Genomic DNA, 27,194 nt, shown 5'->3' with positions numbered 1-27,194 from the left:
ATTTATTTTGGGAGTATTTTTTTTTTTTTTGAGATGGAGTCTTGCTCTGTTGCCCAGGCTAGAGTGCAGTGGCATGATCTCAACTCACTGCAACCTCTGTCTCCCAGGTTCAAGTGATTCTCCTGCCTCAGCCTCCCGTGTAGCTGGGATTACAGATGTGTGCCACCACGCCTGGCTAATGTTTTTGTATTTTTAGCAGAGATGGGTTTTCGTCATGTTGGTCAGGCTCATATCAAACACCTGACCTCAGGTGATCCCCTCACCTCGGCCTCTTAATGTGCTAGGATTACAGGCGTGAGTTACTGTGCCCAGCCTGGATTGTCATTTATACTTGACCTCTGAGAAGCACCAAATTTCTTAACTTGGGGGAGTCCCTTTTGTAATTAGTATATTCAAGAATGTTAGTTTGCAAGGATTTGACAACTGACAATAGATGATACTGTGAGCGATGATCATTGTGTAGAGCTTTATAGTATGCCTACTAATGAGATCACTCATCATTCATTATCCAGGGTTTGATTCGAATATGCATCAAATGGTCACCAGAACAGATGCCTCAGGGGTACTTCATTGGCTTTATGTTCAGGAATTAGTAACTCAGAAATTGATTCTAGAATTTTACACGTTTTCTCACTCACTTCCTCCACACACTGTTTCAGGAGTATACAGGCAATATCTTCATGGCCATCTCCCATTTGAGGTACTTATAGCAATGATAATAATAATAATAATAATAATATTGTCAATGATACTGTGTCGGTCCTATAATTATCAATATTATAAATCAAGTTTTCTCAGCCTGACACAGTGACTCATGCCTGTAATCCCAGCACTTTGGGAGGCTGAAGTAGGTGGATCACTTGAGGTCAGGAGTTCGAGACCAGCCTGGCCAATACAGTGAAATCCTGTCTCTACTGAAAAAAAAAAATAAAATAAAATAAAATTAGCCAGGAGTGATGGTGGGTACCTGTAATCCCAACTACTCAGGAGGCTGAGGCTGGAAAACTGCTTGAACCTGGGATACGGAGGTTGTGGTGAGTCAACATCATGCCACCACATACCAGCCTGGACAACAGAGAGAGACTCTGTCTCAAATACACACACACACACACACACACACACACACACACACACACACACACACGTATATATAGTCTTCTTATGTACCAAATATTTTTATAATCATTTTACATGCTTGGACTTGTTTATTCTGTAGAGCCATCTACTGAATTAAACATGCTTATTTCCATTTTCCAGGTAAGAAAATAAAAATATTGAAACATTTAATACCTGTCCTAACCATCATATATAATTAGTAACTGATGAAACCTAGATTTAATAAACCCTTTTAGAAGTTATAAATAGAAATTTTTGGAACTTCGAGAAATGAAGATGGCAAATAAATTTGCAAGGTTACTATCTATGTTTAATCTTTACAGTACTAGAAACACCTTCGGTAATATGTTTTACACAAAATATGAAAATACACGTAAACACTTCTTGTAATACTTTTTTCTACAAGTAAACAATGAGTTTATTTTTAGCTTTTTCTTTGCATTGACATGATTAGAAGTCTAAAGACAGGTTGAGGTGCACTCATCTTTCCAATAGCCTTTTTCTAAGCACATATGAGAAAAGGACTTTCAGCCTAGGCTTAGATGTCATAGAGGTAGGCCTTTAAGAGCCCTCTCTATCTGGTGAGGTCACTTTGATTACAGTTTCTGATGTTGTATTTATTGCCTTTCTGAAGATTAATCTCTCCATTTTTCTTCAATATCCAGTCACATACAGAGATACAGAGTGTAGGACTAGTATTTGTTTAGGTTTAAAAAAAGTATTTTCTGCAAATGTAATTAAAGGTAGGCTTCTTTTTTTATACTTTTATTTTATGTTTGGGGTACATGTGCAGTTTGTTACATAGGCAAATGTGTGTCATGGGGGTTTGTTGTATCTATGATTACATCACCCAGGTATTAACCCTACTACCCATTAGTTATTTTTCCTGATCCTCTCCCTCTGCCTACCCTACACCCGTAGATAGGCCCCTGTGTGTGTTGTTCACCTCTATGTGTCCATGAGTTCTCATCACTTAGCTTCCACTTATAAGTGAGAACATGTGGTATTTGCTTTTCTGTTCCTGCGTTAGTTTGCTAAGTATAATGGCCTCCAACTTCATCCATGACCCTGCAAAGGACATGATCTCATTCTTTTTTATGGCTGCATAGTATTCCATAGTGTATATGTACCACATTGTCTTTATCCAGTCTACCATTGATGGACATTTAGGTTGATTCCATGTCTATGCTATTGTGAATAGTGATGCAATGAACATACCTGTGTATGTATCTTTATAAGAGAACAATTTATATGCCTTTGATTATATACCCCATATTGCGGTTTGCTGGGTTGAATGGTATTTTTGTTTTTAGGTCTTTGAGGAATTGCCATACTGTCTTCCACATTGTCTTTTACACTCCCACTAACAGTGAATAAGCATTTCTTTTTCCCCACAACTTCACCATATCAGTAACTTTTTGACTTTTTAATAATAACTATTCTGACGGTGTGAGATGGTATCTCATTAAAGTTTTCATTAAGGTTCACATGTGATCTGATTGGCAACAAATAAAAACTCGTGGAGAATATACAACTTCAAAATTTCTTCCATCGACTCAAGAAAACACAGTTTGATAATAAGTAGAAGTTTCATGCCTTCTCAGTTATTCTTGTTGATTCACTAACAGGCCAAGCAAAAGGATATATGTCAATGGATTCTGAGGCAAATGACCACAAAGTAGCCCGCCACAGATATATTTGGTACTCCCAAGCAGAATGAGGTCCCGACTACCATAATCAAATACACTTGCTGGAGGGTTTTAGCATACCTCCAACTCTCCTGATTGCTCTGGAAACTGGTTTAAAACCTGCCTGTGTACAGGTGCAAGTACTCGGTAAAAACATAATTTGTGAGATTGAGTAAGCCAAAAGTCAAGCTGCATCCAGATATTCCAAGAATTATACATTATATTAGAAGAAGTCAGCTCAGATCTGTCTGACATCTATTCCTGACAGCAAATATGTATGTTATTTCTATACAGTTAATCTAAAATCACTTAGCATTACTTAGATTCAATTCAACTATTCTCTTCTTTACTCATATTATGACTACAGTGTGAGTTATAGCTTTGCAGGGGTACACACACACACACACACATACAGATGGGACACATTATATTAGTGTGTTTGAGTGTATGTATTTCTAAATAGGCTGAAATTCACATATTCTTGGTTAATGAAGTGAAATGTTTTATTTATAATTTTTCCCATTGATACAGCCCAGATCAGCTGTTCTTAAACTTTAATGAATATAAATATTACCTAGGGAGTTTATTTTAAAATGTAGCTTCCTGAACTACACCATGAAAATCCCAATTTTATTAATCTAGAGTAAGGCCCAGAGATCTGCATTTTAATAAGCATTTTTGGTGTTTCTGATTCAAGAGGTCTTTGACTTCACTATAAGAAACAGGGCTCTAGAGGGTCTAGGATTTTTGTTTGAATTTATCTCAATGATTAGTTAGAGAGCACATAGAATTACTTTAAACCTGCAATAGCAGACAACTTAATTTACTTTCAGTACCCTCGTTATGTAAAGGAAAAATGCAAAGCCCAGAAACATGCAATGATGCAATATTAGTTAAAATAATATCTAATATTTGCAGTGTGTTACCAGACACTGTGTAAGTACTTTGCCTTCATTATCTTATTATTCTTTAATAATCATTTTATTATCCCTGTTGTATAGATGACAGAACCAAAAACTAAAGAGCATATGTCATTTTCTTCAAGTCACAAGACTAATTCACTTGGAGTTGGCATTGAAACATGGGCCATCAGAGTACACAGTAAAAGAGCAACAGCAAAAGTAATAATAACAATAGAAATAAACTAACATTTACCAAGTGCCCATTATGTACCAGACTCTCTGCTAAGTGTTCTATGTGGATTAATTATGTTTTCCTCACTAAACTCTGCAAGGGTGGAATTATAATTATTCCCTCTTTATGGATGCAGAAACTGAAACTAAGAATAAGTAACTTGCTCTACATCATACAGAATGAAGGAACTTGGATATGAACTCCAGGGTTTGGCTGCAAAGCTCATTCTCTTAGCTACTAAGAAAAGAGTTTGAAATTGCTTGACTTCTGGAAAGTTTAGTCTTCTTTCCAATACCACAAGTTACTGAAAATATACAGTAGTGTCTTACCAGGACCCAACAGGAAATGCATTATTGGCATTGATGTACAAACATGTATATGAATGATATGGTTTGGCTTTGTTTCCCCACCCAAAGGTCATCTTGAATTGTAATCTCCACATGTCAAGGGAAAGACTGGGTGGGAGGTGGTTGGATCATGAGGGCGGTTTCCCCTGTGCTGTTCTCATGATAGGAGTGAGTTTTCATGAGATCTGATGGTTTGCTCACCATTCTCTCTCTCCTACTGCCATGTAAGATGTGCCTCTTCCTCTTCTGCCATAATTGTAAGTTTCCTGAGGCCTCCCCAGTCCTGAGTAACTGTGAGTCCATTAAATCTCTTTTCTTTTTACATTACCTAGTCTTGGGTATGCCTTTATAGCAGTGTGAAAACAAACTAATGCTATGAACATGTACATTTATGTATCATTTAGGATTCTTTTTTTCTTTTTCCTTTTTAGCAGTTGCAGGACATTTAGGATTCTTAATTGCATGTAACAGAAATTCATTGGAACTAACTGAAACTGAGTGATAGTGTATGTGAAGGATCTAGAGGAGTAAGATGTAAAACACATAATTATTAATACATAATAGATGACCTCCTTTGTCATGGCAGAATATTTAAGCCAATGGTACGTCTGCCATGAATGAGTGTTAAACCAAAGATTAAAAGTTCTAAGCAGGAAGATGTCAGTAGTCAAGGATGTGTCAATTGATTGCATTTTACCTTGCAAGGTGTGGGAGAGAACGTACCTGCCCCTGCCCCTTTCTGTGGAGTATTCTTCCGATCAGAACATGGTTGGATCTTGGTGGCCAAGGAAAACAAATGTCCTGCAGCAATTATCCATAAACAAATGCCTTGTTTAGGAACACACAACAAGGTGATTTCTGACATAAGCTGATACTTTAAGGAAATTTCTCGTAGTTTAGCAAAAAGCATTGAAATATTTTGAGTGAAATATAAATGAAATGTAGTTGCAACATTATGTTTATGAAATTTTAAAATTTGAGGCATTTATATCATAAAAAGATAAATTGAAATGTTGAAGCAGAGAGTCAAAATTTAGATGACTTGACTTTATATTTGTGGATTTACATTATATTTGTAAGTAGGTCACTTTAGTTAAGATAATAGCCTAAACTTTTTGAAAACTCTGGATGGAAGAAGAGAGATAGAAAAGTATTCTACTGAGTCCAGACTATTCTGGTCCTTTTGATGCCTCACATGGGGTCTTAAGAATGAATAACCAAGATATTAGAAAATATTCTGATGTTAAATTATTGTTTGATTTTCTTTTGAGGAACAAAAGAACAGAGCACAACTCTCTATGTGAGGGCAAGGTTTTCCTTGAAGCAAATCAAACTTCCCCCGTTAGTCATTCTAGGATATAAAATGGGGCCATAGGGAGGAGGGCTCTGGACTTCAGGTAGGAAAAATCTTTTATCCCTGGGGCTTAAGATAATTGGCACAGAAACTATTCTATACAGTCACATATGGTTTTCTTAAACAGCTTTATTGAAGTATAATTGCCATACAATTAACTGCACCTTTTCAAAGTGTACAAGTTGATTAGTTTGTGTATATATATGTATCTATGAAAACATCACCAAAATTAAGATAATAAACATATCCGTAATTTCTGCAAGTTTCATTATGTCCTTTGTAATTTACCTTTAACTTCTCCATCTGCCGTCACTGTTCCCAGGCAGCCTCTGATGTGTGTCATCTTTCTTAATGCGTTACATATTTTAGTATATATAAATGTAATCATGTAATATGTACTGTTTTGTCTAACTTCTTTCATTCAGTATAAATTTTGAGTTTCATCCATTTTCCTGTATGTATCAATAAAATACTTCATTCGTTTTTATTGCTGAGGAGGATTCCATTTTATGAATACAGCACAATTAGTTTAACTATCCATTTTTAGACATTTTAGTTGTTTGCATTATTGGCTATTACAAATAAAGCTTCTTTGAGAATTTGCATACAAATTTTTGTCTGAATATGATGGCTAATTTTATGTGTTAACTTGACTGGGATACAGGATGCCCAGAAAGCTTGTAAAACATTGTTTCTGGGTGTGTCTGTGAGGTGTTTTTGGAAGAGATTAGCATTCGAATCAGTAGTCTGAGTAAAGAAGATCTCTCTCACCAATGTGAGGTGTGTGTCATCCAATCTATTGAGAACATATTATTTTTTGATTTTTAAACTATGGCTATTCTGGCAGGAGTAAGGTGGAATCACATTGTGGCTTTGATTTGCATTTCCCTGATAATTAGTGATGTTGAGCATTTTTGTATTTATTTGTCAGCCATTTCTGTATCTTCTGTTGAGAATTGTCTGTTCATGTCCTTAGCTCACTTTTTGATGGGGTTATTTATTTTTTTCTTGCTGATTTGCTTGAGTTCCTTGTATATTCTGGATATTAGTCTTCTGTCAGATGCATAGTTTGGGAAGATTTTCTCCCACTCTGTGGGTTGTGTGTTTAGTCTGCTGATTATTTCTGTTGCTGTGCAAAAGCTTTTTAGTTTATTTAAGTCCCATCTATTTATCTTTGTTTTTGTTGTATTTACTTTTGGGTTCTTGGTCATGAAGTCTTTGCCTAAACCAATGTCTAGAAGTATTTTTTGTCTGATGTTATCTTCTAGGGTTTTTATGGTTTCGGGTCTTAGATTTAATTATCTGATCCATCCCAGCACCATTTGTTGAATAGGGTGTCCTTTCCCCATTTTATGTTTTTGTTTGCTTTGTCAAAGATCAGTTGTCTGTAAGTATTTGGGTTTATTTCTGGGTTCTCTGCTCTGTTTCATTGGCTTATGTGTCTGTTTTTATACCACTACCATGCTGTTTTAATAACTATAGTCTTGCAGTATAGTTTGAAGTCAGGTAATGTGATGTCTCCAGATGTTTTCTTTTTGTTTTGTCTTGCTTTGGCTCTGTGGGTTCTTTTTTGGTTCTATATGAATTTTAGGATTGTTTTTTCTTGTTTTGTGAAGAAAGATGGGGGTATTATTATGGGAATTGCATTGAATTTGTAGATTGTTTTTGAAAGTATGGTAATTTTCACAATACTGATTCTGCTAATCCATGAGCATGGGATGTGTCTCTATTTGTTTGTGTGTCTGTGATTTCTTTCAGCAGTGTCTTGTAGTTTTCTTTGTAGAGATCTTTCACCTCCTTGGTTAGGTATATTTCTAAGTATTTTATTTTATTTTTATTTTTGCAGCTATTGTAAAAGGGGTTGAGTTCTTGATTTGATTCTCAACTTGGTTGCTATTGGTGTATACCAGTGCTACTGATGTGTGTACATTGAATTTGTATCCTGAAACTTTACCGAATTCATTTATCAGATCTAGAAGCTTTTTGGATGAGTCTTCAGGGTTTTCTAAGTATACAATCATATCATTGGCAGACAGCAACAGTTTGACTTCCTCTTTACTGATTTGGATGACCTTTATTTCTCTCTCTTGTCTAATTAGTCTGGTTAAGACTTCCAGTGCTGTGTTGAATAGAAGTTATGAAAGTGGGCATTCTTGTCTTGTTCCAATTCTCAGGGGGAATGCTTTCAACTTTTCTCCATTCAGTATAATGTTGGCTGTGGGTTTGCCATAGATAGTATTTATTACCTTAAGGTATATCCCTTCTATACCAACTTTGCTAAGGGTTTGAAAAACTCATTTTTAATGTTTGTCTTATATGCTAAACTCACTGAACTCATTTACTAGTTCTAGTATGTTCTTTTATACACTCCTTCAGATTGTCTCACAGGAAATCATTTCATCTGCATGCCCTTTATTTCTGTTTCTTGCTTTATTGTACTGGGTGGAACTTCTAGTGTTTTGTTAAATAAATATGGAGATAGTGGGTATCCTTATTATATTTCTAATCTTAGAGGTAAAGCAGTCTGTCACCATTACTTATACATATAACATTAGCTTGATTAGCAATAATAGTCATAATATTATTTTGTAGATGCTCTTGATCAAGTTGAGGAAATTACCATGATTTCTATATTTCTAAGAGGTTTCATCATGAATCATGTTATGTTTTGTAAGTCTTTTTCTAAATAAATTGATATGACAATATGCTCTTTCTTCTTTAACTATTAATATGGTGGATTCCGCTGATTGATTATGCAACATCAAATCACCCTGGAGAACACCCACTTGGCCTTTGCACATAATTGTTTTTATATGTTGTATAATTCTGATTGATATTATCAGTTAAGGCTTTTTTGCATCTATATTTATGGTAAGTATTGGTCTGCAATTTTCTTTTTTGTAATATCTTTGTTTAGTTTTCCCTCTGGGTAATAACAGATAAAAATAGGTGTCCCTACTTTTATTTCCTAGAATACATTGTGTAGAATTGGTGCTGATTTTTCATTAAATATTAGGTAGAACTCTTAAGTAAAATAGCTAGTTCTACACATTTCTATTTGGGAAGTTTTAAAATTAAGAATTCAATGTTTTCACTATGTATAGGTCAATTTACATTATCTATTTCATATTGGGCATACTGTAGTTGCCTGAGTTTTTAAAGGAATCGGTCCATTATATCTAGGTTGCCAAATACATGGATGTAGAATTGTTTGTAGTATTTATTTATTATGCTTTTGATATCTTCAGTATCTGCAGTAACATCCCCGTTCCCACCTGATATTTATAATTTTTGTCTTCTCTTTATTTTCATTGTCTTGTTAGACGTTTGCCATTTTTTTTTAAATAACCAACTGTTTTGTTGATTTTTTGTATGATTTTAATTTGCCTAATTTCTTCATTTGGCTTATTATTTCATTCCATCTATTTTTTTGAGTTTATTATGCTTTTTTCCCTTAGGTTCTGGAGTTTGAAGTTTAGATTATTGATTTGAGATTTTTTTTGTTGCATTTACTGCTATAAATTTCACTTGTTTCACTTTATATACTCCTTTAGCTGTGTCTCACAAATTTTAATGTTTTAAAATTTTAATATTTTTATTTACACTCAATTCTATATATTATTTCATTTTCCTTCACATTTCCTCTTTGACTTATGAATAATCTGGAAATATATTGCTTAGTTTCAAGGTGTTTGAAGATTTTCTGTTAGGTTTTGTTAATAATTTCTTGTTGGATTCTATTGTGGTCAGAAGACACTCCATATTATTTCAATGCTTTTTAATTTGTTGATGTTTATTTTATGGCTCAGTCTATAATTTAACTTGATATATTTTCTGCTGGCACTTGAAAATAATGTATATTTGGCTGTTGGCTGGAATGCTTTTTAGATGCTAAACAAATCCTTTTAGTTTATATGCTCTTCAGTTCTTCAGTATCCTTTCTGATTTTCCATCTAGTTGTTCTATCAATTGTTGAGAGAGGGCTGTTGAAGTCTTCAGTTATAATTGTATATCAGTCGTCTTCTCCTTTCAGTTTTATCAGATTTTGCCTTGCTTTTTACCGCTGTTGTTTGATGTATAGATGTTAGAATTTATATAACCTTTTAATGTGTTGACTTATTTATTATTATTTAATATCTCACTATTTTGACATTAATATAGCCACCTTTGTTTTTCTTTATTTAATTATTGCAGGGTATATATATTTTCCTCCTTTTACTTTCAATATGACTATTTTTCATATATTTGAAGTGAGTTTCTTATACACAGAATACAGAGGAGTCACGCTTTTTTTAAATCCACTATGCCAACCTCTATCTTTAATTGATGCATATAGACCATTTATATTTAATGTAGTTATTGATGTGCTAGGACTTAATTTGGGTATTTTATTTATTTAATTTTATTTTCTTTTTGCTCTCTCTGTTTTTCATTTATCTGCTTCTTTTTTATTCTCTGTGGGTTCCCTGAACATTTTTCAAGGTTTATTTTGATTTACTTGTACGGATTTCCTAATGGTTGCTCTTGGCATTACCTTATACATACCTAACTTATAGTTGACTGATGTTATTTTATCAGTTTGAATGAATCATGAAGCTCTTTTGTCTTTTTTTGTAATTTTATTCTCTCTCATTTATAACGTAATTATCTTAACTATTTTATCTCTATAACTTTAGAATCACATCTGGCAGTATTATACTTTTTACTTCAACAAATATAATTTTAAAAATTCAAGAGAAAAATGTTTAATGAATTAATCTATGTTTTGCTTGCTGTGTTATTTCTTGTTTCCTAATTATTACAAAGTCCTTTCTTACATCATTCTATTTCTGTTTAGAGAACTTCCTTTGCCATTTTTAGAGTAAGCCTATTAATGAAAAGTTCTCTTAGTTCTCCTTCCTCTGAAAGTTACTTTATTTTTTCTTAACTCCTGAAGTATATATTTTCTGAGTACAGGATTTTTAATTGATAAATTCTTTCTATAAGCACTTGAAAATATTATGCCACTTTCTTTTGGCCTATATGGATTTTCATGGAAAATCCACTTAAAATCATATTTTCCCCTACAGGTAAACTACTATGTTTCTCAAGATTTTTCTTTGTTTTTAGTTTACAAAACTTCAGTTCTTAAAGATTATTTTTCTTTGTTTTATCCTGTTTGAATTTCCCTAACTTCAAATCTACATCTGTAGATTTGAGACTGAAGCTGAATTTGGCAGGTTTTTAGCCATGATTTCTTTAAGTACTTTTTCAGCCCCATCTCCATTCTCCTCTTTTTCTGGATCTCTCATGACAAAAATAATAGATATCTTGTTACAATTCTAAGGGTTCCTGAAGCCAAGTTTAATTTTTTTAGTCTTTTTTTTTTCCTGTTGTTCATATTGGGTAATTTCTATTGGCTATCTTCTGCTGCACTGATTCTTTCCTCTGTCTATGGCATTAAGCTATTTATGTGAAATGCTCATCTGCTAAGCATTTCACATAAATTATTGCATTTTTCAATTCTAAAATAACAATTTGTATCTTCTATAGAGGTTCTGTTTCTTTGCTGAGATTTTCTGTTTCTTCATTAAATTTTTCAATTTTTTTCATTTGTTCATGGTATGTGTATTGGTTCATTTTCACGCTGCTGATAAAGATTTACTCAAGACTGGAAAGAAAAGAGGTTTAATTGGACTTACAGTTCCACGTGGCTGGGGAGGCCTCAGAATTATGGTGGGAGGCGAAAACAAATAAAGAATTATGGTGGGAGGCAAAAGGCACCTCTTACATGGCGGTGGGAAGAGAAAATGAGGAGGAAGCAAAAGTGGAAACCCCTGATAAACCCATGAGATCTCATGAGACTTAGTCACTATCACGAGGATGGCATGGGAAAGACCACCTCCCATGGTTCAATTACCTCCCTCTAGGTCCTTCCCATAACATGTGGGAATTTTGGGAGATATAATTCAAGTTGAGATTTGGGTGGGAACACAGCCAAACCATATCAGTATGTATTAATTGGTCTTTGAAGCCTTTTTATCATGGCTTTTTAAAGTTTTTGTCAGAAATTTTTAATATCTCTGACATATTAATGTTGGCATTTACTTACTACCTTTTAAGTAAATGCCAACTTGAAGTTTGGTTTTAAATTTGGTTTGCGGAAAATATTTTCTCCTCTTCCTGGTTCTTTGTATGAGAAGTGAGTTTTGATTGAATCCTGGATATTTTTCACTTTATGCTGTAAGACTCTGTATTTAAATCTATGTAAATACCTCATTACTGCCAAATATTACTGCCAGGTGAAGGTATGCATCCAAGTTTTTCATTTAGCATCCACTGACAAGCAGTATGGGGGTTCTCCTCACTAATGTTGAGTGAGAGTAGGATTTCCAGCTTCACATGTGATCTCAGCTGACACTATAACGTGTCAGTGGATTGCAGCAATGAAATTATAACTCCATACATGATTCTCACTGACAATATTCAGGTGTGTGTATGTTGGAGCCACAATATTTTTTTCTGTAGTGTTTGGCTGAAAAGAGAGATTATTCTTTAAAAGCTTCATGTTGTGCCTGCTGTCTATTTCTGTTCCTGTAGTAAAGAGAGCAGGGATTTTCTTGAAGGTTTTTGTGTCACCTTTATTGATGATGTTTCCAGTTTGTGGGCTTCATCATTTTCATATTTGGGGCACGTGAGGGAAGAATAAAATCCAAGGAATTTACCTTATCTCATCCCTCTGGTCCTGACATCTCCTTCCAATAAGCTGTCTTCTCTCCACCTTTCAAGATTTTCTAATGGTGTGTGTGTGTGTGCGTGTGTGTGTGTGTGCATAGTCTCTGTATTCTTGGTTGTATTTAGCAGAAGTAATAGGGAAAACTATGTCTACTCCTTGTTCGTAGAAGTGGAATTTCTTTATGCCAATTTTTAATCAGATTCTTTGTTGTTATGGCCTAAACTGTGGCCCCATCCCAAATTAATATATTGAAGCCCTAAAACCCAGTGAGACTATATGTGGAGACAATGCTTTTAAGGAGGTAATTAAAGTTAAATGAGGCTATAAGGGTGGACTCTAATCCAATATAATTTGTGTTCATATAAGAAGAGGAAAAGACATCAGGAGTATGCACACACACAGAAAAGACCATGTGAAGACACAATGAATATGTGACTGTCTGCAAGACAGAGAGGCCTCACCAGTAATTAACCTTACTGACAACTTAAAATGGAAACTTTAGCCTTCAGAACTATGAGAACATAATTATTTTAGAATATGAAAATTATGAAATTATGGCAATTATGAAAATTATGACAAATATGATAAAATAATATTCTGGTATGAGAAAAAAATTTGTTTAAACCATCTCATTGTGGTATTTTGTTATCACATCCCAAATAGTCAAATACGTTAGTCTTCTCAATATTGGCTTGGAAGAGTTCTTTATTTGTATTAGATCAACTCATTACATTAGGTTCAAATATATGCTTTCTAAATATTTTCTGTCAGGTGATGCCTTTATTTAAAAAATTATTATCTTTGAAGTGTAATAATATTAACTTTAATAATATAAAATTATTTATTTTTTGTTTAATGCCTTTTTTGTCAATTTTAGGAACTTGTCTTCAAGCCCCAAAACACATAATATCTAGGAAGTTTTCTTCTTACATTTTTATGGTTTTAACTTTCACATTTAGATGTGATATTTATTTTGAGTTACTTTTTTGCATATGATAAAATAAAAGTGGAGGTAAAATTTTTTAAATATATGGCTGTCCAATCGTTTCTCACAATCCTTTATTAAGAAGATAATTATTTATCTGTCAAATTGCTTTACTTTATTATGCATCTATTGACTTTGTATGTATAAGTTTATTTCTAGATTTTCTATTATGTTCCATCAATATAGATCTACCTTCATGTCCATATTAAACTATCTTTATTACTGTAGCTGTGTAATAAATCTTAAATCAGATATTATAAATTCTTCAAATTTCTTCTTTTTGACAATTTTACAACTTTTACCTTTCCATATATGCTTAGAATCATTTTGACAATTTCTACATAACATTATTTGCATTTTGATTTAATCTATTTGAATCTAATTTGAGTAGAACAGGATTTTTAAAAATAATATTTTGTATTCCAATCCATTAATATGGTATATATCTACATTTATTTAACCTATTTTTTAGTTCATGTCAGCAATGATTTCTAAATTTTACTAGTTTTTCCACATCTTTTTTCAAGCGTTTTATATTATTTAAAGCTATTATAAATGACATTTTAAAATTTGATTTTTGTTGCTACAATTATAAATACAATTCGTTTACACATACTGATTTTCTAGCCTGCAAGCTGCCTACATTCACTTATTTATTCTTCATATTTTGTACGTATGTGCACAGAAGATTGCTTTATTTGTTTATATTTTGTACATATATGGCTACATTGCCTGTAAATGTCAACTTTACTTGTTTCTTAAAATTGACATCATGCATGCCTCAGCATGCCTTTTATTTTTCTCCTCTTATTTCAATAATAAGAACCTCTAAAACAATATTGAATAGAAATGGAGAGAATGGACATTCATACCGTATTCCAGATAACACAGGGATAGCATTTATTCTTTCTTCATTAAGTTTACTACTAACTGCATTTATTTTTTTAGATGCCCTATAAGAATTTTCTATTCTGCTATGAGTTTTTGTCATGAATAGTAAATATTTTTAAACATTGATTAATGTGGTTAATTACATTTGTTAATTTTTAGATATCAAATCACTGTTGTATTCCTGGAGCAAATCACACTTGGTCAAGGGATATTTCTCTTTTCTTATATTATTGGATTCAATGTACAAAATTCTATTAAGAATTTTGCATATATATATGTGTGTGTATATATATATGATATTAGTTTTGGCTTTCTTTTCTTAAAATTGACATTTTTGACTTAGAGATCCAGATAATGTTGAGCTCATAAGAATGAGTGGAAACTATACCCTCCTCGTCAATATTCTGGAACCGTTTGTTTAGAATTGGTATTATTTTTTCCTCAGTAGCTTTGTAGAATTCACCAATAAATTAATCTTGGCCTGGAGTTTTCTTTGTGCATTGCTGAGCTACAGATTCAATTTCTTAAAAAAAAGGTTTATTAAATGTACCTATTTCTCCTGAAAGGACCATTGATTTTTTAATATAATTTGTCCATTTAATCTACATTTTCAAACTCACTGGGAAATAGTTGTTCATAATTCACTTATCCTTTTCACTTCTGCTAGAAGTGTAGAAATATACCCTGTCTCGTTTCTTATACTGGTAATTTATGATTCTCTTTTTCTCCCTAAACAATCTGGTAAGAAGTTATCAATTTTATTGATCTTTTCAGATAATCATTGTTGTTCACCATGACTTAAAATTTTTTTTGTAGTCTATGTTATTTCTTTTTGTTCTTATTTTGATTATTTTTTGCCTTCTGCTAACTTTTGGTTTGATTTCTCTTCTTTTACTAAGTTCTGAAGGTAGAACCTAGATAATCAATTTGCATCCTTTCTTCTTTGCTAATATAATTCTTAAGTAATATAAAATAGTTTTCAGCATTGCTTTAGCTGCATCTCACAAATTTTGATCTGCTATGTTTTTATTTTTCATTTAGGTCAAAATAATTCTGATTTCCCATTTGATTTTTTAATTGACTCTTGTGTTATTTAGAAGTTTCTTTTGATTTCAAATATTGAGTACTTTCCAGATACCTTTCAATTATTTAATTCTAATTTAATTCCACTGTGATTAGACAATGCATTTTGCATATTTTTAATCTTTTAAATTTATTGAGACTTATTTTGGAACCCAGAATATGGTCTATCTTGGTAAATGTTTTGTGTGCATATGGAAATCATGTGTATTCTGTTACTGTTGGGTGAAATGCTCTGTAAGTGTTAGTGATGTTCACATTTTCTATATCCTTACTAATTTTCTGTCTACTTGTGGGCAACTATTATGAAAATTTCTGACACTAACTTTGGATTTGTCGTTTCTTCTTGTGGTTTTATTAGTTTTTCATCTTGTATTTTGAGAGTCTGTTATTAGGTATATAAACGCTGGTGATTAATGTTGTCTTGATGAATTTATCCCTTTATCATTATAAAATGACTGCTTCTTTTCCTGATAATATGCTTTGTTCTGACATCTGCTTTGTGTATAGCCACTTCTCTAATCTTACAGTGTTGTAGAATTTTATCTGTTTGATATCATTGCATATCTTTTCCCATCCTTTTACTTTTAATCTAACTTTCTCCTTAAAGTGGGCTTTTTTTTTTTTCTAGTTAGGATTGCATTTGCCTTTTTCATTGAGCTATTTAGACCACTTACATTTATTGTGGTGATTTATATAATGCCATATTAATATTTATTATCTGTTTTTCTCATTTGATGTTTGTTCTGTTCTATTTCACTTCTTTTTCTGGCTTTTTATGAACTGAGTGTTTTTGTATTATTCCACTTTATTTCCTGTTTGTATTATTCATTATAACACTTTTAAAAAATAGTAGATATAAAGTTTATAATAAATTATGATAATTATATTTTTAAAGGTCTATAATTTTAAAAAAATTTATTTATCTGCATATTTTGTGTTCTTCATTTCTTTGTGTAGATGTAGATATCTATATATTTTTTATGCCTAACGAAGTTCTTTTAACATTTTTAGTAGTGCAGATCTGTTGATGAATTTTCCCAGCTTTGTGTATCTGAAAAAGTCTTTTTTCACTCTTAAATCTGTAAAGATATATTCACTCATTATAGCAATCTAGGATTTCAGACTTTTTTTCAGTATTTTAAATATATTACTTCATCACCTTCTGGCTTGAAATGTGTCTGATGAAAAGCTTGCTCTCATTCTTACTATTGTCTTCTTTCTACTGGTTGCTCTTAATTTTTTTTGTCATTTATTTTTAAAACTTTAAGTACAATATGTCATGCTATAGTTCTTTTCATGTTTTTTGTACTCATGTTTTGCTGAGATTCTTGAATCTATGAGCTCATATTTTTATGAAACGGCTAATCTTTTTGGCCATTATTTATTCAAATATTTGTCTGTCCTTCTCTCTCCCTTTTCTCTTTTGAGAACTTCAGTAATTTTGATTTTGTCACTGTAAGCTGTCCTGTAGCCCACTGAAAAAGTGTGAGTGTTTTTCCTCCCTGTGCTTTATTTTAGATATTTTCTATTAATTTATTTTTATATGTGTTTAATGTAATGTCTAATATGCTTTTATTCTTTATATTTTGTTTTTTATTTTTTGTAGAGGCAGGTCTCACTATGTTGCCTAGGGTGCTCAAATTCTTGCCCTCAAACAATCCTCCTGTCTCAGCCTCCCAATCAATGTGCTGGTATTACAGTCATGAACTACCACACCTGGTCTAATAGGGCTTTAATAAGATTCAGTGGAATTTTCAAATCTCAGACATTGTTTATTGTATTTGTAAACATTAGATTTGGTTATTTTTGTATTTTTCACATATCTCCTGAACATGTTCATGCTTGCTTCTACTTTTTAAAACATATATGATGCCAATGCATTATATCCACAGACATAACGTATTTTATGCAGTTTACCAATGCATACAATACTGTTTTAGTGTCCTAGTCTACTAATTCTATTTTCTATATAATTTTTGTTTCTAATAATTGATTTTTGTTTGTAGTTTCCTTCTTATGTGCAGGACTTATAATTCTTGATTAGACAGTAGACAGTGAATTTTTCAATATTGGTGACTGCTACATTTGTATTCCTATAATATTTTTGTTTTTCATTTTTGGAATACTATCAAATTACTTGGAAACAGTTTATTATTTTGAGGCTTATTTGTATGCCTTATTATATAGGTCTTGATTCTCAGACTATTTTTGCTTCACTACTAAGGTGATACTCTTCTGAAACCCCAGTGCATTGTCTATTACAAGGTTTTTCTACTCTGGCTGATGGGAATATGAGCTATTCTAAATCCTACATCACCGTCTTGGATTGTTCACCTTGCTCCATTTTGGTGTTTTCCTTCCTTTACTGAATAGTTTTCTCACACCCATGCACTGATTAGTACTCAGCTGAATGAAGACTTGAAAAGAACTCTCTTCACCTCTCCAGAGCTCTCTGAGCAACTCTTGCTTCTCTAGTACTTGGTTCTGTGACTTCTACCTGCCTTGAACTTTCCAACTTTTCTACTCTGTCTCCTCAACTCAGAGACACATTCAGGCTTTCTTTGGTTTCTGCCTTTCTGCACTGTAGTCTGTAAATTCTCTTCAGCTTACAGCAATTGAAGGGCTTATCTTACTCATTTTTTCCTTCTTTCAGTGACCAATGTCTTGATTTGTCTAGTGTCCAATGTATGCAATCAAATATTTCTACCATATAAATTTTCCAATATGATTGTTTAAAAAGAGATGTTTAAAAACATATGTTTATCATGTATGTATATATATATACATATATACATATATATGTTTATTACACATATATACATATATATAATATTGTATTATAGTAAGAAAAGAAAATTTCCTTCTTGGACTTGTTATGTGGAGATGAGCATCCATTTCCTGTTTGTGGACAGATGTAAAGAAAGGTAAGAGGCAGTCTAGCATCAGGCTCTGTGGGAGATGTAGAATAGGGCTATATGTTACTGTCTGCATAAACTTACCTCCATTGTACTTAGTCCTTTATAAAGAGTTTAATAAGTAAAAATCAAGAATCTAGCATTCTGTCGAAAGGAGAAAAGCCATCACACTTTAGTACAGACTAACTGGAAGAAAACAGTCACTAAATCTAGAGGTAGAACCCTGCAGTGATGATAATTGGAAACAAATAACTTAGCTCTGAGGAAAAGTGGGCAGACTTTTGCAATAGCAAGAGTAGAGAATTGTATCACTGTAATTTTAAGATTTTGTAGTTCATGGAACAAAAACAGTGAAAAGAAACTGGAGTAAAATTTTCATAGACAAAAATATTGTCACCATGAAGAGAAACTTTAATGTTGTCTCATTCCAAACTTCTTATAGGACTTTATTAGGGTCAAACTGTTGCATTGCAAACAATATTCATGGAAGAATAAGAAAGTATAAATGGGGCGGGGACAGAGCAAGATGGCCGAATAGGAACAGCTCCAGTCTCCAGCTCCCAGCGTGAGCAACACAGAAGTCAGGTGATTTCTGCATTTTCAACTGAGGTACTGGGTTCATCTCACTAGGCAGTTCCAGACAATCGGTGCTGGTCAGCTGTTGCAGCCCAACCAGCAAGAGCTGAAGCAGGGTGAGGCATCACCTCACCTGGGAAGCGCAAGGGGGAAGGGAATCCCTTTTCCTAGCCAGGGGAACTGAGACACACAATACCTGGAAAATCAGGTAACTCCCACCCCAATACTGCACTTTACCAAGAGTCTTAGCAAACAGGCACACCAGGAGATTATATCCCACACCTGGCTGGGAGGGTCCCACGCTCACGGAGCCTCCCTCATTGCTAGCACAGCAGTCTGCGATATAACGGCAAGGCAGCAGTGAGGCTGGGGGAGGGGTGCCCGCCATTGCTGAGGCCTAAGTAGGTAAACAAAGTCCCTGGGAAGCTCGAACTGGGTGGAGCCCACAGCAGCTCAAGGAGGCCTGCCTGTCTCTCTAGACTCCACCTCTGGGGACAGGGCACAGCTAAACAACAACAACAACAAAAAAGCAGCAGAAACCTCTGCAGATGCAAACGACTCTGTCTGACAGCTTTGAAGAGAGCAGTGGATCTCCCAACATGGAGGTTGAGATCTGAGAACGGACAGACTGCCTGCTCAAGTGGGTCCCTGACCCCTGAGTAACCTAACTGGGAGACATCCCCCACTAGGGGCAGACCAACACTCCACACTTCACACGGTGGAGTACACCCCTGAGACGAAGCTTCCAAAGCAAGAATCAGACAGGTACACTCGCTGTTCAGCAATATTCTATCTTCTGCAGCCTCTGCTGCTGATACCCAGGCAAACAGGGTCTGGAGTGGACCTCAAGCAATCTCCAACAGACCTACAGCTGAGGGTCCTGACTGTTAGAAGGAAAACTAACAAACAGGAAGGACACCTACACCAAAACCCCATCAGTACGTCACCATCATCAAAGACCAGAGGCAGATAAAACCACAAAGATGGGGAAAAAGCAGGGCAGAAAAGCTGGAAATTCAAAAAATAAGAGCGCATCTCCCCCTGCAAAGGAATGCAGCTCATCACCAGCAACGGATCAAAGCTGGATGGTGAATGACTTTGACTAGATGAGAGAAGAAGGCTTCAGTCCATCAAACTTCTCAGAGCTAAAGGAGGAATTACGTACCCAGTGCAAAGAAACTAAAAATCTTGAAAAAAGAGTGGAAGAATTGATAACCAGAATAATTAATGCAGAGAAGGCCATAAACAAATGGACAGAGATGAAAACCATGACATGAGAAATACGTGACAAATGCACTGGCTTCAGTAACCGACTCGATCAACTGGAAGAAAGAGTATCAGCGATTGAGGATCAAATGAATGAAATGAAGTGAGAAGAGAAATCTAAAGAAAAAAGAAGCAAAAGAAATGGACAAAGTTGCAAGAAGTATGGGATCATGTAAAAAGACCAAATCTACGCCTGATTGGGGTGCCTGAAAATGAGGGGGAAAATGGAACCAAGTTGGAAAACACTCTTCAAGATATCATCCAGAACTTCCCCAACCTAGTAGGGCAGGCCAACATTCAAATTCAGGAAATACACAGAATGCCACAAAGATACTCCTCGAGAAGAGCAACTCCAAGACACATAATTGCCAGATTCACCAAAGTTGAAATGAAGGAAAAAATCTTAAGAGCAGCCATAGAGAAAGGTCGGGCTACACACAAAGGGAAGCCCATCAGACTAACAGCAGATCTCTTGGCAGAAACTCTCCAAGCCAGAAGAGAGTGGGGGCCAATATTCAACATTCTTAAAGAAAAGAATTTTCAACCCAGAATTTCATATCCAGCCAAACTAAGTTTCATAAGTGAAGGAGAAAAAAATCCTTTACAGATAAGCAAATGCTTAGAGATTTTGTCACCACCAAGCCTGCCTTACAAGAGATCCTGAAGGAATCACTAAACATGGAAAGGAACAACTGGTACCAGCCATTGCAAAAACATGCCAAAATGTAATGACCATCAAGGCTAGGAAGAAACTGCACCAACTAAGGAGCAAAATAACCAGTTAATATCATAATGGCAGATCAAGTTCACACATAACAATATTAAACTTAGCCGGGCACGGTGGCTCAAGCCTGTAATCCCAGCACTTTGGGAGGCTGAGACGGGCGGATCACAAGGTCAGGAGATCGAGACCATCCTGGCTAACACGGTGAAACACCGTCTCTACTAAAAAATACAAAAAACTAGCTGGGCGAGGTGGCGGGCGCCTGTGGTCCCAGCTACTCCGGAGGCTGAGGCAGGAGAATGTCGTAAACCCGGGAGGCGGAGCTTGCAGTGAGCTGAGATCCGGCCACTGCACTCCAGCCTGGGCGACAGAGCCAGACTCAGTCTCAAAAAAAAAAAAAAAAAAATTAAACTTAAATGTAAATGGACTAAATGCATCAATTAAAAGACACAGACTGGCAAACTGGATAAAGAGTCAAGACCCATCAGTTTGCTGTATTCAGGAGACCCATCTCACACGCAGAGACATACATAGGCTCAAAATAAAGGGATGGAGGAAGATCTACCAAGCAAATGGAGAACAAAAAAAAGCAGGGGTTGCAATACTAGTCTCTGATAAAACAGACTTTAAACCATCAAAGATCAAAAGAGACAAAGAAGGCCATTACATAATGGTAAAGGGATCAATTCAACAGGAAGAGCTAACTATCCTAAATATATATGCACCCAATACAGGAGCACCCAGATTCATAAAGCAAGTCCTTAGAGACTTACAAAGAGATTTAGACTCCCATACAATAATAATGGGAGACTTCAACACCCCACTGTCAACATTAGACAGATCAACGAGACAGAAAGTTAACAAGGATATCCAGGAATTGAACTCATCTCTGCAGCAAGCAGACCTAATAGACATCTACAGAACTCTCCACCCCAAATCAACAGAATATACATTCTTCTCAGCACCACATCACACTTATTCCAAAATTGACCACATAATTGGAAGTAAGGCACTCCTCAGCAAATGTACAAGAACAGAAATTATAACAAACTGTCTCTCAGACCACAGTGCAATCAAACAAGAACTCAGGACTAAAAAACTCAATCAAAACTGCTCAACTACCTGGAAACTGAACAACCTGCTCCTGAACGACTACTGGGTACATAATGAAATGAAGGCAGAAATAAAGATGTTCTTTGAAACCAATGAGAACAAAGATACAACATAGCAGAATCTCTGGGACACATTTAAAGCAGTGTGTAGAGGGAAATTTATAGCACTAAATGCCCACAAGAGAAAGCTGGAAAGATCTAAAATTGACACTCTAACATCACAATTAAAAGAACTAGAGAGGCAAGAGCAAACACATTCAAAAGTTAGCAGAAAGCAAGAAATAACTAAGATCAGAGCAGAACTGAAGGAGATACAGACATAAAAAACCCTCCAAAAAATCAGTGAATCCAGGAGATGGTTTTTTGAAAAGATCAACAAAATTGATAGAGTGCTAGCAAGACTAATAAAGAATAAAAGAGAGAAGAATCAAATAGATGCAATAAAAAATGATAAAGGGGATATCACCACCAACCCCACAGAAATACAAACTACCATCAGAGAATACTATAAACACCTCTATGCAAACAAACTAGAAAATCTAGAAGAAATGGATAATTTCCTGGACACTTACACTCTCCCAAGACTAAACCAGGAAGAAGCTGAATCCCTGAATAGACCAATAGCAGACTCTGAAATTGAGGCAATAATTAATAGCCTACCAACCAAAAAAAGTCCAGGACCAGACGGATTCACAGCTGAATTCAACCAGAGGTAAAAGGAGGAGTTGGTACCATTCCTGCTGAAACTATTCCAATCAATAGAAAAAGAGGGAATCCTCCCTAACTCATTTTATGAGGCCAACATCATGCTGATACCATAGCCTGACAGAGACACAACAAAGAAAGAGAATTTTAGACCAATATCCCTGATGAACATTGATACAAAAATCCTCAATAAAATACTGGCAAACCGGATTCAGCAGCACATCAAAAAGCTTATCCACCATGATGAAGTAGGCTTCATCCCTGGGATGCAAGGCTGGTTCAACATACACAAATCAATAAATGTAATCCAGCATATAAACAGAACCAAAGAAAAAACCACATGATTATCTCAATAGATGCAGAAAAGGCGTTTGACAAAATTCAATAGCCCTTCATGCTAAAAACTCTGAATAAATTCGGTATTGATGAAACGTATCTCAAAATCATAAGAGCTATTTATGACAAACTGACAGCCAATATCATACTGAAGGGGCAAAAACTGGAAGCATTTCCTTTGAAAACTGGCACAAGACAGGGATGCCCTCTCTCACCACTCCTATTCAACATAGTGTTGGAAGTTCTGGCTAGGGCAATCAGTCAAGAGAAAGAAATAAAGGGTATTCAGTTAGGAAAAGAAGAAGTCAAATTGTCCCTCTTTGCAGATGACATGATTGTATATTTAGAAAACCCCATTGTCTCAGCCCAAAATCTCCTTAAGCTTATAAGAAACTTCAGCAAATTCTCAGCATACAAAATTAATGTGCAAAAATCACAAGCATTCTTATACACCAGTAACAGACAAACAGAGAGCCAAATCAGGAATGAACTTCCATTCACAATTGCTTCAAAGATAATAAAATACCTAGGAATCTAACTTAGAAGGGATGAAAAGGACCTCTTCAAGGAGAACTACAAACTACTGCTCAGTGAAATAAAAGAAGACACAAACAAATGGAAGAATATACCATGCTCATGGATAGGAAGAATCAATATCATGAAAATGGCCATACTGCCCAAGGTAATTTATAGATTCAATGCCATCCCCATCAAGCTACCAATGACTTTCTTCACAGAATTGGAAAAAACTGCTTTAAAGTTCATATGGAACCAAAAAAGACCCCGCATTGCCAAGACAATCCTAAGGCAAAAGAACAAAGCTGGAGGCATCACGCTACCTGACTTCAAACTATACTACAAGGCTACAGTAACCAAAACAGCGTGGTACTAGTACCAAAACAGAGATATAGACCAATGGAACAGAACAGAGTCCTAGAAATAATATCACACATCTACAGTCATCTGATCTTTGACAAACCTGAGAAAAACAAGAAATGGGGAAAGGATTCCCTATTTAATAAATGGTGCTGGGAAAATTGGCTAGCCATAAGTAGAAAGCTAAAACTGGATCCTTTCCTTATTCAAAATTAATTCAAGATCGATTAGAGACTTAAATGTTAGACCTAATACCATAAAAACCCTAGAAGAAAGCCTAGGTAATACCATTCAGGACATAGGCATGGGCAAGGACTTCATGACTAAAACACCAAAAGCAACAGCAACAAAAGCCAAAATTGACAAATGGGATCTAATTAAACTAAAGACCTTCTGCATGGCAAAAGAAACTACCATCAGAGTGAACAGGCAACCTACAGAATGGGAGAACATTTTTGCAATCTACTCATCTGACAAAGGGCTAATAGCCAGAACCTACAAAGAACTCAAACAAATTTACAACAAAAAAACAACCCCATCATAAAGTGGGCAAAGGATATGAACAGACATTTCTCAAAAGAAGACATTCATACAGCCAACAGACACATGAAAAAATGCTCATCATCACTGGCCATCAGAGAAATGCAAATCAAAACCACAATGAGATACCATCTCACACCAGTTAGAATGGCAATCATTAAAAAGTCAGGAAACAACAGGTGCTGGAGAGGATGTGGAGAAATAGGAACACTTTTACACTGTTGGTGGGATTGTAAACTAGTTCAACCATTATGGAAAACAGTATGATGATTCCTCAAGGATCTAGAACTAGAAGTACCATATGACCCAGCCATCCCATTACTGGGTATATAGCCAAAGGATTATAAATCATGCTGCTATAATGACACATGTACATGTATGTTTATTCTGGCACTATTCACAATAGCAAAGACTTGGAATCAACCCAAATGTCCATCAGTGAGAGACTGGATTTAGAAAATGTGGCATATATACACCATGGAATACTATGCAGCCATAAAAAAGGATGAGTTTGTGTCCTTTGTAGGGACATGGATGCAGCTGGAAACCATCATTCTCAGCAAACTATCGCAAGAACAGAAAATCAAACAGCGCATGTTCTCACTCATAGTTGGGAACTGAACAATGAGATCACTTGGACTCGGGAAGGGGAACATCACACACTGGGGCCTATCATGGGGAGGGTGGAGGGGGGAGGGATTGCATTGGGAGTTATACCTGATGTAAATGACGAGTTGATGGGTGCTGACGAGTTCATGGGTGCAGCACACCAACGTGGCACAAGTATACATATGTAACAAACCTGCACATTATGCACATGTACCCTAGAACTTAAAGTATAATAGTAAAAAAAAAAAGAAAGTATAAATAAACTAATTATTATTTTTTTCATACTGGGCATGACACTACTGTGTTAAACTAGGCATTGATAGAACTGTTTGATAATTACATATAAAATCAGAAAAGTAATAGGAGATATAAATATGGTAATACATGTTCAAATATCGGAGTAAAGAAACAAGAGTTAATGAAAATGGGTTAGGTTAATTATTCATATTTTCTTTGAGGAGTCAATAAATACTATCTAAAATGTGTAAGAAAAAAATGACGAAGTATATTATTAGGAATGAAAAAGGTGACTATAAGGAGACATAAAATCAGAAGCCAAAAGATGCTCTCCATGGGGTTTGTCACTATGATAAGGATTCTAGAAGACTATATTAAACTATTTTATTATAATCTTATGTGCTTTTGTTTCTTTAAAAAATGGGCATAAAAGACTAAGACCCAATTATCTGTAATGCTTTTATACAGAATAACTTGTTCTCCAATATTGGAACTAAACACCAAAACACAGGGAGATAAAACTTTTAGAAATCCACCCAAAGTTGTATTTTTTTCTATTGTGATGCTGCTAAATTTAAAATAATTGTAACCAAAAAAATATGTAAAGAGAAACCGAGAACCCAAATTTCAATATTAAGAGGCATTATACAGAACAGTGGGATTCTCAATCTATTCTATCCATATTTTATTTCCTGGTGACCACAATAGCAAGCAAATTTCCATAGCCTTTGTAGCAACTTCTATGTATTTTACATCTAAACCACCTGTTCAAAAGAACCAAACAATTATATGGGGAGCCAAACAGTGTCAGAATACTTAAAGAAAACTTACTTCAGATAGGCAAGGTTATGAAGAACAATGTTACCCAAAGAAAAAAGCCACCAAATCTGGTTTAAATACAAGGAGCAAATGAAAGAGATTCTTATGAACAGGAGAATACCATCGTAAAACAAGGACGAACAGGGTAAAGGCATAAAAATCAATATTTCATATAAATTTCAGAGGCGCTAAATTTAAGGACCTCAAATAAAATATATGCAATGGATAATACTAAATTGAAATATTTTCTTTTCACAATTTGTTATGAGTTAGACCGTATTTTCACCTCTCTTTACATACATAAAGAATCTTTGAGCTAGAGACCCTAAAATTACTTGCTATTAAAGTCACAGCATTAGCATGAGTCAGAGTCAAAGCTCCAGCAAGAGCTTTGAAACACAACACTATGCTGATTTATTTATATTAATGAAAAATTATGTTATGCATTACAATGAACCATGCCTCCTAAAGATGTTTCTCTTTTTCATGTCGTTCCCTTTGCAAAGAATGTTCTTTTCATGTGCATTCAGCTGAAGAATTCCTAGTAATCTTTTTTAAACACACCCAAGTGTTACCTCTTCTGCACAGCTTTTCCTAATTTACTATGAAATTTCTTCCCACCTTCCATTCTTGCTATTAAAATCTCACTTTAAACATAGCGCTTACCGTTTTAAAATAATATCTTCATTTGTCTCCCCTTGCCAGATTCTGAGATTCCAGAAGAAATTATGTCTTCTGTATGTTTACAACTAGACCAACTTCTAACATGATGAGCAAATGGGAGCAGGCACCAAATAAATGTTTTTCATTGATTGAATAAAGAATTATCTGGGAAACTGGAAACACACAAAAAAGATACCTTGAGCTTTTTGTCTCACAGAGCTCTAGATAAGGGTGCTGGTTCTATTCGTTGTCGGAATCACCAAGTAAAGGGAATTTGTGGACCTACAATGTGGAATTCATGGGAATGACAGAATTAAAAAAATCTTAATGTGCCTGTGTGTATATTTCATTCTTTTTATTTTTTTTTTCCTCAGATGAAAACAGGTAAATTATGCAAGGCACAATGCTGCTTGTAGAATGGAAGATTGTTGTGAAATCCTTGCCGGCTTTCAGTTGCAAACCTGTTTTAGTCTAAGTGAGCTTCACTCATGAAGTCAAAATGG

General features: G+C 34.7%; 1 long non-coding RNA gene across 1 annotated transcript in view; it reads left to right on the top strand.

Moving 5' to 3' along the window:
• Positions 1-26,972, top strand: part of LOC105490140 (uncharacterized) — a 28,580-nt gene extending 1,608 nt beyond the window's left edge. The window contains exon 3 of the long non-coding RNA XR_011611336.1: positions 26,734-26,972. This is a non-coding gene — a long non-coding RNA (uncharacterized lncRNA). The remainder of the gene's footprint in view (positions 1-26,733) is intronic.
• Positions 26,973-27,194: the final 222 nt, after the last annotated feature.

Source organism: Macaca nemestrina, chromosome 13 (assembly GCF_043159975.1).
Source record: "Macaca nemestrina isolate mMacNem1 chromosome 13, mMacNem.hap1, whole genome shotgun sequence".
In the NCBI taxonomy this organism is placed as follows: domain Eukaryota; kingdom Metazoa; phylum Chordata; class Mammalia; order Primates; family Cercopithecidae; genus Macaca; species Macaca nemestrina.
The sequence above is the reverse complement of the archived record's forward strand: the minus strand, read 5'-3'. Positions and strand labels throughout refer to the sequence as shown.